The sequence below is a fragment of the Poecilia latipinna genome, unplaced genomic scaffold (genome assembly GCF_001443285.1).
Source record: "Poecilia latipinna isolate Pla-1442-1.1 unplaced genomic scaffold, P_latipinna-1.0 Scaffold411, whole genome shotgun sequence".
NCBI classification, from domain to species: Eukaryota; Metazoa; Chordata; class Actinopteri; order Cyprinodontiformes; family Poeciliidae; genus Poecilia; species Poecilia latipinna.
The window spans coordinates 37,013-52,232 of record NW_015113027.1 but is presented as its reverse complement, the minus strand read 5'-3'; the positions used below and the strand labels follow the sequence as shown (position 1 = coordinate 52,232).

Genomic DNA, 15,220 nt, shown 5'->3' with positions numbered 1-15,220 from the left:
ATAACTCTGTTGGACGATACACAGCATGCCTTCCAACAAAAATAATCTCTCTAATGACAAAATTGCAGCCTTAAATAGTCTCAGCTGTTTATGGACTAAACCATTCTTAACTCACAGGTGAGCCATCTACACACATAACATATATTTTAATAGATATAAATACTATTTAGTTTACATAAATATTTCATATTTTAATGTTACACCTCAGGACCATAACGAAAACACAGAAAACATCATGTGCAGAAATAGGTTTCTTGTTTCTTATAGTCTCTCCTGGAACCTCTGTAGAGTGTCTGGAGTTCCTGGGGAAGTATTTGTTCAAACACCTCGGAGAGGAAACAAAAAAGACAGATGAGTAATCATATTTTAGCAATTTCGGGTCACATCTTTACACTCATTCTTCTACCTTTACGTGTCACACAAACATTTGCAAAGTTTTGCAAAACAACAGACTTTATTTGCTCCAAGGAACGGTTCTTTTCTCCACCACATTTAAAGAGGAGCAGCTGTGCAGGGCCTGGAACAAAAGGGTACATTCTAATTATTAAAAACTCAACAAATGTTCAATAAATAGTTAAAACTTACTGATGTGCAAATAAATGCAGTGCTAAGATAAGTACTTTTAATAAATTACTTTTAAAATGCTATAGAGTTTACTTAAGTAAAATATGGCATCCATAATGAAGACCTCTTCATTGCACAGAGCTTTAATCACAAACAGCATGAGAGATTTTCTTGATACTCAGTTTAGTCGATCTTATCATCCACACGCTACCGGCTTCAGAGCCAAAGTGTGTTTTCAGTGTTTGCTTCATTCTTCGACCTACAGCGACGCAGCTCAGCCTTTGGTCTGAAAAGTTCCAGTTTTTTTCCTTTTTTGCTCTGCAGAACAAACTCCCAAAGCCTCTTTGACTTATTTATACACTGGAGCTGATTTTTTTTTTGTGCTTCGTTCTCAGAATCGGTGAACGTCTTGGAGTCGTTCACAGTTTCGCATGCTTTACTTACAAAACTAAAACCTTATCAGTTGCTACTTTAATATTTGCTTCCGGCCGGGTGCTGTGGCGGCGCGGTGGTTGAGCACGGCCCACGCATGCGGCCGTCGCAGGTTCGATTCCCAGCCTGGTGACCCTTGCCGCATGTCTTCTCTCATCACCTACTTTCCTGCCAATTCACTATCAAATAAAAGTCACCAGAGCCAATAAAACCTTTAAGGAAGAAAAACTTTGCTTCCCCATGCATTTCTGGGAACATTCAGTGTTTTTTCGTTGATCAGTTTTCTTGGCTCAGCCATATTTAACGGTGTTCCTAACATTATGAAAAATTCTGTGGAGCAGGTTGAATAATTTTCGACTGCATTAATTGCTTTATGGGCAGTTAGGATACGGTCCTTGTAATTCAGTTTTATTAATCAAGTCAAATAGTTCCTGTGTTTTATTTTAAACAGCTGAACACGCTTTCTTGCAGCATCATTACTGGAGAGATGACACTTTATTTAATTAATATTTTGTATCTGGTCAGAATTTAGCAACACATTTAGTGACCGACACTTTGATTGAAATTCCCCTTGTGCGTTTAGTACAAGGGGATGATTTTTTATCAGGCTGCAGAACTTTTCTCCTTCCTGATTTTGTTTTTTTCCCAGATGTCAAACAAGGAAGTAAAATTACACGTTGCCCTTGAATACAGTTGAAACCAAATATTTGCATATACTGTATGTCTTTTTTTTTTCTCACACTCTGAAAGTAAGTCAGACTAAAGTTTTTCTGTTTCATATCATCCCTCCATATGAGTTTCATCAGACGACTACATGGCAGCGTCATCTGGCCTTTCCCAAACTGTTGAAAGGGACAGTAATCAAAGTGTAGGTAAACTTATAAAACCGAAGAAAATTATTCCAATTATTTAAAAAAAACAAACAGATTTTATGTTTCTTTCTGTTATTCGGCTATCAGAAATAAATCCAAACTGAACGTAAACAGGAAAACTTTACTCTGAATTATTGTCATGCCACTGATATTCCAGGTGTATCTGAAGCTTCGCTTAATTAATTTTGTGATCTGTTAAGGACAAGATGGCTCCGTCATGTCCAGGTGCATTCAGGCTCGATAATAATCCTGTAAGTAAAATTTTAATTCCCAAGGATTCATTTTTGAAGCTGTGAGGATTCTCTAGCCTCCAAGATGGCGATGCATGACTAAATGCAAAAGCTTGTGACTTAGACAACAAAGCTGGGATGACTGAGGAGCCACCAAGGCTCATCTCTCTGACTTCTCCTCATCTTCTAATTATCCCTCTCATTTCCCTCCGGTCCTGTCATCTCTTTTTAATGATGTGCACCCTCCAATCACCTTCTGTCCTGCAGGCAGTAACACATACGTATCAGCTGTAATTAGGCAATCGCTTCCACATGTGGATCAAACTCCTGCAAACCACTCAACCCCTACCTTACCCTCCCATCCGCCCACTGTCTCCTTTTTCTCCCTCTGTTTTTCTTATTTCTCTGTCTTGCACTCGGCTACCCTCTGTGTGCCCCTTTTCTTTCTTTCCTTTTTTTTTCTCTCCCCCTCTTTCCCCTTTCTTTCTGATTGAATTACCATAAGTGCAGGTTTTGGCCAAAATATGCCAGCTTGTTCTGATTAAAACTCTCGCTGTTATACTAGAGACTTTCCAAATGTCTGTGAGCAGTTTGTGTTGTATATTTGGGGCGGTGTTGGGGTTCCTGGGGGGAGGCGAAGGGGGTGCAGCACGCAGGCAGTTTGAAGAGGGGAAAAATGTAACCAGACAACTCCGAACGGCGAAAGATGACGAGTGTAAGTCCAAGAACAGGATGGGAATAGAGTGGAAAGAGATGGAGAGGTACGGCGGCTGAGTGGAAACAGAGAGCGGCTGAGACGGTAATGGTAGTTGACAGAGTTGGGTTCACGACAGGTTCACGGTGACATCATGGTTGAATTTTGGGGAACATTTATATCGGAAAAACTATTTGCTTTCCATTGGATGCACATGTACCCCTTTAACCACTTTTTTCCGCGTTTCTTTCCTCCTTGGACAAACCACAAGCACAAACTGCTGCAAATATCCTCAAATGTTCAGATTTGCTTCAGAAAACAATACAGGACTGGAAAAAAAGAACCTTCCACCGTTAAGCTTTCTTCTGCTTTTACCTTTTGGTTACAATTATCCATTTTGAAATCATCAAATAAATCCCCGTTCCACCTTCACTAGACATGCTGCCGGATTAGTACCAAATGTGTTGAACACAACCTGTTTGACAACCTGAAGTAGGGGCTAAACAATCTCGAAGAGTAGTACAGCATGCCCCAATATGAAAAAATAAAATAAAAAACAGACGCAAAACAGTCACCAACATCTGTCAGCATGGAAAAGCTGACAAAGTCTATCGAAGAATTTGTGACTCCGCTGAACAACAGAGGGAGGAAAAATGACGTCAATGTTAGAGTTGCAAGATAAAAACCAAGTTTGAGCAAAATTGCCCGTATCAGATTTCCTCAAAGAGTGGCCTTGAAGATCCCCAAGATTTTTGAGGAATCCAAAAGACAGAAATAGAAACTACGCAGCATGACAACGATTTAAAGCGCCAGAACGACCAACTTAAATGACAAAAAAGATTTCAAAGTGACCGGTTAAAAGTTTGTGTCTAAATTTGATTGAGATGTTTTGTCGTGACCTGAAGCAGGACGTTCGAGCTCCCTTCAGCCCTTCAATGTGGCCGACTTAAATCAATTCTGTAAAGAAGAATGGGCCAAAATTCCTCCATAGTGATGCAAAACACTCACTGCCAGTTATAATAAAAGCTAGATGGCAGCTTGTGTCGCCAAAATTTTTAGTGGAAAATTTCTTTTTTTTTTTTTTTTTTTGCATACAGCTAGGTTGGGGTTTGGAAAGCTTTTTTTGCATCGCTGGATGAAATCATCGTTTGAAATTTGCATTTTTTTTTTTTAATGTTTGACTTTAAAATTTGTTTACATGAAGCATTAGTGTGAAAAAAAAAGAAAAAACAAAAACAGAGAAAATCTGCAACAAACTTTTCTCTAAATGCTTTTTACGCCAACGTGCAACATTGTAGCTCGTTTTTCTGTAACGTAGCATCTCAACCAGTTGTTTACTAAACTGGCAATTTTACCCGGTTTTTCTGCCCTTCTTTTCCATTTTCCTCACTTCTTTTCTTCCTCACAGCTCTTGTTTTCTCTCTTGCTTTTGCTCCCCCCTTTTTTTTTTCTTTTTCTTTTTTTTTTATGCCTGCAAGTCTAGCCAGCCCTCACCGCTGGTACAGTATGTTCTTTGTGTGTAGGCATGTTTAGCAGTATGAGAGACAGCAAATACATAAAGGAGCCTTGGGACCAGAAATGTGTTTCGAGTGTACGTGTGGGTGTGATTATATTTGTGTCAGCTCTTTTTCTTGCTCGGGGAAAATTAATAACAGGGTGTTGTGTCGTATTAAACGCTCTCTGTGTTGTGCAAGTGTCGTTTCTGTATGAGCCGTGGTGCCAGTGTTAATTGGTTTGCGGGCTGTGTGAGTCTGGTTCTGTTTTTGCAATTCTGCTTACATGTTTGTAGGTTTGTTTGCCGAGAGAAAGACAGCAGGCATGTCATGCATGCCTGTCATCCTCTGCATGCTCGTCCATGCACCAAAGAGACTCACATGACATCAATCTGAGAGCGGCGGGATAGTGATCTCATTACCAACAGCCTGCTGCTGATTAAAACCTGCAACCTCTGCCTTTACCAGCACCCCCCCCCACACACACACACACACACCTCCACCCTCCTTCACCATTTTCTTCTTCCTCTGCCTTTGCCTCGGCACCCTTCCTCCTCTCTCCACCCCTCGACTCCAGAGTCGCACCACTCTGCGGTTTCTCTGCTGCCTGCTGCCAAAAAGGGCCCCATTTTAAATTCAGCAGAAGGTTATAAACTCCCAATCTATTTTTTGTTCTCAGTTCTTCTCAATTTTATTGTCCTTTGTTTTACATCTTTATTAAAAATACAGCGCTTCTAAAAAAATAAGCTTGAGCTAAACAGGAAAGTTCGTTGTCAGGTCTTGTTTGAAAGAAAGGATGTTCATCTGAATTCAGAAACACACAAATACCTGGTTCTCACTCAGCAGACGTACACACTCTGTGACTGTTCACCTTCCTCTGACACAGAAACACAAACAGCACTAACCTCTCGCTCTGCTAAGGAGCAGTGTGCCACTGGGCCAGATGGTTACACCAGTAAACCCAACGCAGTTAAATGCGGTGCCTTGTAAAATTATTCAGCCTAGCTTTTTCACATTTTGTTTTTAAAGGAACAAATATCTCTGGGTTTTACTGCAGCTGCAGCTGTAAGTCTTTGCGGGGATGCTCGTACCAGCTTTGCGCACCTGGACGTTAACATGTTTTGCAAACAGCAGAAGCTCAGTCAAGTTGGTTGGAGAGCATGTGTAAATTTTCCAAGTCTTGCCACAGATTTTAAGTCGTCTTCCGGTTTGGGCTTTGACTGGGCCCCATTGTTCAGGGACGTTGTACGGATGAAAGGAGACCTCCAGGTCTTTTTCAGCCTGAACAGGTTTTCTTTCAGGATTGTCTTGAATTTTGCTTCATTCATGCTCCCACTAACTCTGACCAGTTTCTCTGTCTCTGCTGATACAAATCATCCCCACACCATGACACTGCCACCACCATGTTTCGGGATGAGGGTGATGCATTCAAGGTGATGTGCAGTGTTTGTTTTTCTCCACACATAACTTTTCATGCAGTTGTATGCTGTCAGTATATGAACGGACAGCGTTCCTACAGCGGAGGGTCTATAATTACCATGCGGATCCCTTCAGAGTAAAACATGCAGCAACCGTTACAGCTGCATCTGACGCTTACCTACTGACTTAGTTTGTCCTGATTACATAAGCTAATGATTGCTAATAAGACTCGAGCCTCGGACCAGAAGTCTAAGTCATGTCACTGTTATTTGCAGCACCAGTTTAAGTCAGTGAACTCAGTCTTGGTTTTTCCAACTTGGCTCCGACTCAAGTTCAAGTCTCAAACCTGACCTTAGCGTTTCATCTTTGCTGCGATGACTAAACTCAGCAATAAGGTAGCTACCTAATCTAATGTTCATAGTGTGCAGCTGATAGCTAGTTTCCACCATTACTCTTGTCTGACGCTGGGTGTCTGTTGCCGATAACATTCACTTGAGAATTCACACTTTGGGCATCATCTTTGTGATGAACTCTTTGGGCAAAGCTAATACCACAGTGGGTTATCTGATAATTGGCATCTTATTAGAGTTATTACCTCATAGCTCTGTGGGTCTTTCCACAAAGCTATGCTATTCAAGACCATTTCTACTTTCTGTAGATGATTAGTTGTGGCTGGCCTCCCTGTAACATTTTTATATTTGCTATTAAGTGGAAACTAAAGTATCTGTAGCTGTCCAGAACGTCTGAAAGGTTGACGTCTAGTTCGGCCTTTTCAGTTGGGATAACCTTCCCTCTCTTGGATAACATTTGACTGCATCCATCCAGTCTGAATGACATTCCAATGTCGTTACTATTTATCTTGCTGGCATGCCAAGTTTTTTGCTAATATCTTTTTGGGAATCACCTTGTTGCTGCCAAAATGCTATTTCATGCCTGTCAAACCAAACTATCTTTGGTATTTCTTCAGTACAGACAACAAACTAAATGGAAACAACTTGATTCTTGCAGGCTGCCAAATCCAAAGGGCCTATAGATAAGATTTAAAACGTGTTCTTATTTACCTATTGCATGTAGATACAATACCGGCTCGTCCTTTGAATTTATCTGACCAGTCAAACCAAAAGGTAAGGAAAAATGTAAATGCATTATCTCATCTCTTGTTTCCAGCAGGCCGCCTGCACCTCTACAGTAATTTGCTGGACGGCTGTGCAGTGTGTTTCCTCGTTGCTGAGGCTGGTCAGATAGACGGCAGACAGATTTATCTCTGACATGAAGAGACAGCGAGCTTTACCCTCCGAGGGCCGACTGGCCCGGCTTGATCTCATCACGGATCAAATGGTGCTCCATTAAATGTTTCCTCACCAGAAAAGCACAGGGTTGATTTGCTTAGGAAAATCCTGTAGGAGGAAAAAAAGAGTCCTCTGAATAATTGTGAAGCTGTTGAAACTGAAAGGAGAAAATCCCTTTGTGCTTTTCAAGCCAGGCCCGATGGAAAATAACTTTTAGTCATTTGCATTTCAGTGAAATGCAAAGAATATATATTTCTCCATAGGTTTTGAGTGAAAGTCCCTTGACGTTTTGTAAAGCTCTTGTAGGTACAAGTTGTTTTTTTTGTTGTTTTTTATGGAAAAGTTTGGATCGGCGTGTTGGCGCTAAGCATTTCCAGGTCACACCGAGGCATTTGATTGGCCCAATTCCTTTATCCCTCAGGTTAGACAGTCACAGTCCAAAAGTCAAGGCACGCAGGAATGGAACGAAAGCTATGGGCTGATACTGATACCCCCAAAAGGTGTGCACCACTTGCCAAATGTGTGTTTGTGTATGTCAGGGAGTTAATCGCTGTTTCATGACTGCGTCTCCTTGTGCATGCATGCACAGGCCAGCCTATCCTCCAGGTGATGAGCAGAAAAAGACACAAACCGGGGAGGCTGAAAGCAAACAGTTTGCCGTGCATTAAAAATCCCACTCACGAGCGCTGACTGACAGCGCGTTTCAGATGGACCGAAGGTAAGGAGTGACTTTGAGACAAAGAAAGCGAAGCGGGTGGGGGTTGAGGGGGCAGCAAGTTGAAACCTAAGCTCTCTGAACCCTGTTTTCCCTGCCTTCGGGCATTCTGTGGCTGGTAAAAATATGTGCTGTATATTTGAAGTGTTATATCACGTGACAAAGGCAGGGTTTGTGAATCAAAGTGCACGACGATCTCAAGAGGAGGGAAAAAGACAGAGAGAAAGAGAAAGAGGGTGTGCGCTGGTGAGAAGACGACGACGACGAGAGAGACGGGAAAAGCAGAGAGGGAGGTGGAATGCAACAGGCTGAGCTCTGTTGTCGCTGCAAGTCGGACTTCTGACTGACAAACGCGACCGCGGCGCTACGTTTCAAACTCCCTTCTCCTCCGACTCTCTGAGGCGTTCACATCCAACATCTGGTAAGTTTGCTCCCAGGGTTTCCTGATAACTTTTAGTCTGTTGGCGGTTTTTGGGAGAAGAAGAAGAAGAAGAACAAGAAGAAGAAGAAGAAGAAGAAGAAGACAGGCAGAGGACATGTCAGAGCATGAGTGAGAAGTGTTCCTCTTGTCCCTCTCCCTTCTCTCTTTCTGTGTGTGAGTCGGTGTGTGTTTGTGGGACAGCATGAGTGGGGAGATTGAGTTTCTCGAGGACAGCTTTAATTGAGAACAGAGATTTGGAGAGGAGTAGAAAGAACAACAGAAAAAGCTTGGAAAGAGAATAAGAGCTGATCAGAACTATGGTATGATGATGATGGATACTTTGTATTTGTTTGCCCCATCTATGAGCGGAAAACTCCTTTTTGCCGCGGATTTTTAAATAAACAGGATAAAAACCGTTGTGCATAGGGAAATAAGACGAGTTAGTTAGTCTCTCATCCACGAAAAGCAAAGCGTTTTCCTCTGCTGTAAACATCAGGGTCGGTCAGCTTTGAGGCCATTTCAATTTGTTTTCCTGCAGCAGACGAAGACGCTGCTGCAACCTGAAGGCTCTGAACCGCCAAACCGGCTGTCAAAGTTGATTGATCGCTCCATCAACCTCACAGTGATTGAGCATGTCTAGTCTACCTTAGCTTCAGTGTGATCCCTCACCCTGACCTCCCTCCCCACCAAAGGAAGCACTGACTCTGTCAGATATCATAAGGCGATCTGCTGTCTGATCATTGCTGCTGCTTTGCATCATGTGTGCAAATAAACTAGGTGACCCTCTCGCGTTGAAACACGAGCTCTTTTTATACAGACTGAATCACTTCAGATAGCATCCTTTGTGCGACATGTGGTGCATGACTACAAATGTGCTGCTTGATTGATGATGATGATTAATATGTCATTTGCATGCCAAGTGCTTCCACTGCGATCTTATTTCTGGATTTGAGAGCTGCGTTTGACACAGTTCGCCATAATCCAAAGTGTGTGAGGTTGTCTGGTACTTTGCTGAATTGGGCCGGATCTGGTTTGGAAATACTTTTTGTCATTCTGAGCAAACGACGACCGCTTGTGGGGTTCTTTGAGGTTTCATTCTCGGGAAAGTTTTCGTTTGACATCTACGCGATGGCCTTAGCTCAGACCATGCAGTATTACCACATTGCTTACAAAATCTATGCTGATGACAAATGACTGTATTTCTGTGCCACGACATCCGTTACATTTACTAAAACAGAATATCCAAAAGCATCAAAGGGCGGTTGAGCTAGAATTTCTGGCAGCTTAATGCAGAAAACAAAATATTTTTGTCCCAATTATGGAAGCAAAGAACGCAGCACCCAGCTGGACTGAGAGAGGCTGAAGATCAAAGACAGTGCAAGATGTCGTTATGGACTCCGACGTTAATTTCTACGTCTAAATCTGTTACTAAATAAAGAAAAAACAAGACATTGAAGGTTTTTATTTTGAGTTTGGTTATATTATTGTGTAAAACTACTAATAAGGCAACTGGACCCCATCTCAGTATTTTCTCTAGAAACCTCTGAGTGGTTTTGAACCTTTTCAGATTTGCTTGTCAAGTACACACAACTAAAATCACCAGATTTCTGGCCAATCAGGGCTCCCAGGTCAAGAGCAAAAAGAAAAGGAGAGAGCAGCCAGATTTTAAGCTCCTTCACACCGGAACAAACTTCCTAAGAGCCCGAGATTTACAGAACCTATTGACTCCTTCAAACTTCGCTCTTTAACTCAACGTTCCCATACGACCCAAAGACTTCTTTATCAGTTCATTTTTTTTCATGTCTTAATTTTTCAAAATGCAAATTTTTCATTTCAAGGTTTCTCTCTTTTTACATGCTGCTTCAGTTTTACCATTATTCTTTTAAGTTATCCCATGACTTTTAGTTTCCTTACCTTTATTATTTTACTTTTCTGTTAATATTCGTAGCTTTCCACATCTGTCGGCTAACGCTGCGTCGATGAGCGCTCGGTCAGACCCATGGCAACGGCAGGCCTGGCCGCCGGTCGGTCTCGCAAACTCTTGACAGATCTGTTCCAGATTAATTTTCCTTAATGTCTGGAGGAATGTTCATCAGCGTGTCGCAGGGAAAAGTGCATGAGTCTGCAAGAAGGGGGGAAAAAAAAAAACAAGTGGGTGTGAACAATGTATCACGCAGTACATCAGAATCACATTGTAAACATGCTTTCTGTGGCGTGGTCATTTCTGTAGAGCACCAGCTACTGAATGGATTAAGTGTAGTTACATTTTTAAGTTTTCCTTTTAGTTTAATTTATGCAGAGAACAAACTGTTGGAACATCTTGTGTGTGTGTGTGTGTGTGTGTGTGTGTGTGTGTGTGTGTGTGTGTGTGTGTGTGTGTGTGGTTGCATGGTCATGTGTTGGGGTGTGCTAACTTCTTTAACTGCGCTCCAATCTCATCTTTGTTCTGTTCACTTTTGAAGAATGACAGCCCCTCAGGCTCAGAGCGATGTCTGGCTCTTCTCTGTCTTTCCCTTTTTCTTTTCCCTCTGTCTCACTGCCTTCTTTCTTCCTTATTTCCTTTATATATTTAAATATATATATAAAGCGGGAGCAAATTCTTCACTCTTTTCTGGTGCGTGTCAGCTGAGTTTCATTTTGTACGGGTTTGTTCTCTCAGTCGCTACTTTCAAGACAAAGATGCAGCCATTTGCTGCTCATTTCTGAGAGCGCAGGGCGTCACTTTTCTTCTGCTCTGCACCATTGTCCGCCGAATTATTTTTGATGGATTCGTTTGGAGTCGCGTACTGGTCATGGTTTGGTTCGACGTCTTCAGAGATTCGAAAGTCACTTTGTGACATTTACTGTTGCTCTCCTGCAGTTTCTTAAACTGAATGCTGAATAAGCCTTGGTGACTACGGAGTGCCTCGGTGTGATTAATCGTGTCCTGAGGGCTGTGTCTGAGTAAAAGTAACTAGTTCGTTTTAGCCCAGTTTAAACCACTCTGAGGAGGAACATCAAGAAACTGATGGGGGATATTTGACTTTAATGCTGAATGAAAAGTGTCCCACCGAACGCTTGGATAAGATGTGACCTCCACAGCCTGAAGCGACAGGCCGTGACCCCGGAGCCGACCTGGAGACCTTTAGCAGACCACAGGGTGGCCTCCTTATAATGACAACATTATGTGTCTTATTAAACATTGCTGCTATTGTCAACCTCATTCGCATCAGTGACACAGAGTCTCTGTGTTGGTCGTGTTTCAGTTTTTCCCTTTAACACATTTCAGTTTTGGTTGTTTTATACGCCACACACACACACAAAAATGGGGACATTTAGTGAAGACAGAGTCAGTTCCAACTAAAACGAGCCTCTGCCACAACGACAGTGTGTCTTTTCACGCCCACTTTGTCTCAGGAAACAGAAAGGAACCATCTGCCATGGGACGCTTCGTGCCGATCTGGTAACAATTCGTACCTGTTTACCTTCAAAAGGAGTCATCTGTCGCAGAACTTTTTCTCAGTTCGTAAATATTCATAAAATTTCAGGAAATGAAACGGAAGTGTCTGAACTAATACATGCTTGTACCAAACACGTTGTGTGTATTTATGCACAGATGCATGTTTGTACTAGACATGTGTCAGCTTATACCTATTTTCAGGCTATTTTAGAATAGATGGAAAGATATTGTTATTCTAGTGCTACAGCAGCAAAGGGAGTACGGAGATACACACACAGATTAGTAATAATAATAAAACAACAACAGAAAAACACAACAGAGCACTCAATTATGCCAAGTCTTCACTTTAAAAAGTGTTTTATTGTTTTTCCAGCCACTGGCACAAGAACCACTGCTGGCACCTCGGCTGCTTTTTGTGGCCTTCAGAAGAAATTGTGGTCAGCTAATTAGCCAATTTAAATGCATCATAAAAAGGAGTTAAGTGATTTGTATGTGACTGATTTAATGACCTACAAATTAAAAGTTCAAATAAACAAGAATCTTTTCACTCGTTAAAGTCGGCTGCCTCGGGTTTTAAGGTCAGAGTTGGTAAGGCGCCCTCATCTTTACCATTTGAGAGGAATGGAAATGTCTCCCACTACCAACCTTTAAGTTTAAAGTATGTTAACACGTTATGTTGGCTAAAATCGTTTATTTAATCTCTAAACTCACAGCTGCTGGTCAAGCACTGAATCAGCCAATCACATGGTGTCAACTCGACGCGTTTGAGCATCTGGTTATGGTGAAAACGACTTACAGAAGTTGGAACGGAGTGATAAATGATTGATAGATGAACATGACACAGTATCAGTGGGACTGTTGAATGGACACAAATGCTAATCAGAGATCAAACTGGTTTCAAATTACAGAAAGGCAACAATAACTTGAATAACCACCAAATACAACCAAAATATTGGACCTTTAAACAAATGGGCAACAGAAGAAAACCACCTGCCACATTTCACACATGCTGACAGAAATTAGACGATAGGAGAAACGGTGCCTGATCCAATGAGTCTCATTTTCCACTAGAGTGTTTACATAACATAATCGAAATTTGCAACACGCCACAATTAATGCAGTCCCAAAAAGACCAAAGAACGTTTATATCTATTCCTTCATGCTATTTTACTACGACACAATGAGCTGGATAAGCCCAAATAACCCACTGTTTGCAATGATGGTGGTGCTTAGAAAGTGGTACATGCTATGAAAAGGTTTGATAATGACTAATCTGAAATATTCGTTTCAAATAATTATAGTGGAGTAATTTGGTTATATGCGTTTCCAGTCAACGATGTCGAGTTATTTTGGTTTCTTTGGGAGTCATAATGAGTCAATGCTCTCAAACAGGTTTGAGAAGCATAATCAATCCAGAGAAAATACGATATAAAGTCTTCAGGAAAAAATGCAGCCAAATTAAAGTAGGTTGGAATGAAAAAATGGAACCACTTGAACCAGTTTGTCCATTTAGTCCATATGATCACACAGCTGAAATCCACTCAGCTTTTTTCCAAAGTGCAGATAGAGCTCTAGTGTTCATGTTGACCTTCCTGTAATCATTTGGGTGAGCTGTGGCCTTCTTAGTCTTTTTTGTGTGTTTTTAGACACCGTTTGTTGAGCTAAAATCGTCTCAGTTAAAAAAACATTCAAAATCCCCAAATTCATAGTTGAATCTGAATGGGGGAAAAAATAACAAAAAAAACAAACTTTTGCTTTACTGAGAGCATTTATTTCCAGATTTTTATCGAAACAAGATATCTTCTTCAGCTATTTTTTTTTAAAAGTAAAAAATATATCCCTCCAAAATGTGGTTTCAATTTGAATCATTAGCCTGGTCCTTCTTGAATTTCTTTCAATGCTCTAAAAGCTCAGCAAAGGTGGTTAGATCATGTCCGCTGCAAGTTGTTTCAATAAGATGGATTCCTGGTAATAATTTCTTAACACGTTTTTAAGCAATAATGCCCAGAAAATATATCAGATGTTGTTTCTCATACTGATACTCTGTGTGGATATTCTCGACTGAGCTAACAATATAATTACGTTCATAAATTAAAAATGTGTCCGCTGCAGCCAAAAACATTTTGTGGCTGCATGAAAGCTGTCAGAATCTGATGGTTTATCGCCAAGTTGTATTTGCGCTTTTCAAAAGACATTTTTTGCGTGTCAGTTTGACATGAAATATATAGTATGGTCATTTGTTGGAAAATCTAATTATGTTGTTTGCGGGCGATGGTGCCTGTTTTTTTTTTTGTTTTGTTTTGTTTTTTTTCCTCTCCTGGTGTTTGTGTGTTTGTACTTGCACTTTCCCCCCTGGGTATTCAGCACAGCTCATCTTTAACTGCATTCTCTAAGAATAAGATTCAACTTTTGGTTTTAGTTTACTGGTATTTTCCCTTCCTAGAATAATTTTTCTTTCACTTGGGACATTTTTTACCACGCTAAATGTTGTTTGCCCTTTTTTTGTGTTTGTTCAGCTCTGTCTCTGTAGATATTTACTAGAACTTCATGTCCTACAAAGCCACACACATTCTTTTATTCCCCACCACAAAGCAGATAACTCCTCAATGGCCTTTCAGTAGATCTTTATTGTGTAAAACAAAAGAGACTGAGTGCATAAAATGCGGACTGCCAATAAGGAAAAAAGCTTTTATGAAAAGAAGCAGAATGACATAGAGGCAAACCATTTCAGATTTTCATAGGAACTCAAGTTAATAACCTGGTAAAGAACAAAAAAACTCAATGAGTGAGTTGAAATCAACTCTGTAATCATCTCTGCCAGCAGTAAAATGTCTTACACATTCCTCTTGCTCCGTCTTTAACTGCCGTTCTAAGACATTGTCCAAAAAAATAGACGTTCACAACTCCTCCTCCTTCTGCTTGCTGATTGGTCCAGTTGAAGCTAAGCTGGAGAAATTGACCTCAATGGGAGAAATCCCACGTGGAGCACTGAAGGGAGATGACTGGGCTAAACCTATAAGAAGATATTTATATTTCCCAATAGGTTTATGTCATACTGCAAGATTATTTTTTACCTGAGAGAAGAAGATAGTTTTGGTTTTGTTTTTTTATGAAACATTGTGCTTAAAGACTAAGGCGATGTTTGTTTTAGGCTAAAACAAAACCAGACACTTTGGTTCAGTTGCTCTCATCCCAAACCTCAAAAGGAGTTTAGAACCAGAGTCAAGGATCAGATATTATTAAAAATGGACTAATCTTTCATTTTTTGGACTGATTTCATTTGTTTATCGAGAAATTTAATTTATCTATTTATAACAGGTTGAAAAAAAAGTGAACAAGCAATCAGTGGGACAGAGGAAAAAAAAAATTTACTAAACTTTTCTGTTTGAAAAGGAGAAGGAAGAAGTGAACACTTATTTAATCCTACCCCTGATCTCAGTTTAGTGAAATAAAAATGGACTAATATGAATTTTGGGACTGATTTCATTTTTTTTATCGAGATCTGATTTAACAACATACAAAATATTCTTTGTATGTTTACATTGAGGGAGAGAGAGAGAGAGGGATAGATAGATAGATAGATAGATAGATAGATAGATAGATAGATAGATAGATAGATAGATAGATAGATAGATAGATAGATAGATAGATA

At 40.6% G+C, this 15,220-nt stretch overlaps 1 long non-coding RNA gene across 1 annotated transcript in view; it reads left to right on the top strand.

Moving 5' to 3' along the window:
- The first annotated feature begins 7,605 nt into the window (after positions 1 to 7,605).
- LOC106950598 (uncharacterized) overlaps positions 7,606 to 15,220 on the top strand; it is a 24,282-nt gene continuing 16,667 nt past the window's right edge. The window contains exon 1 of the long non-coding RNA XR_001425646.1: positions 7,606 to 8,129. This is a non-coding gene — a long non-coding RNA (uncharacterized LOC106950598). The remainder of the gene's footprint in view (positions 8,130 to 15,220) is intronic.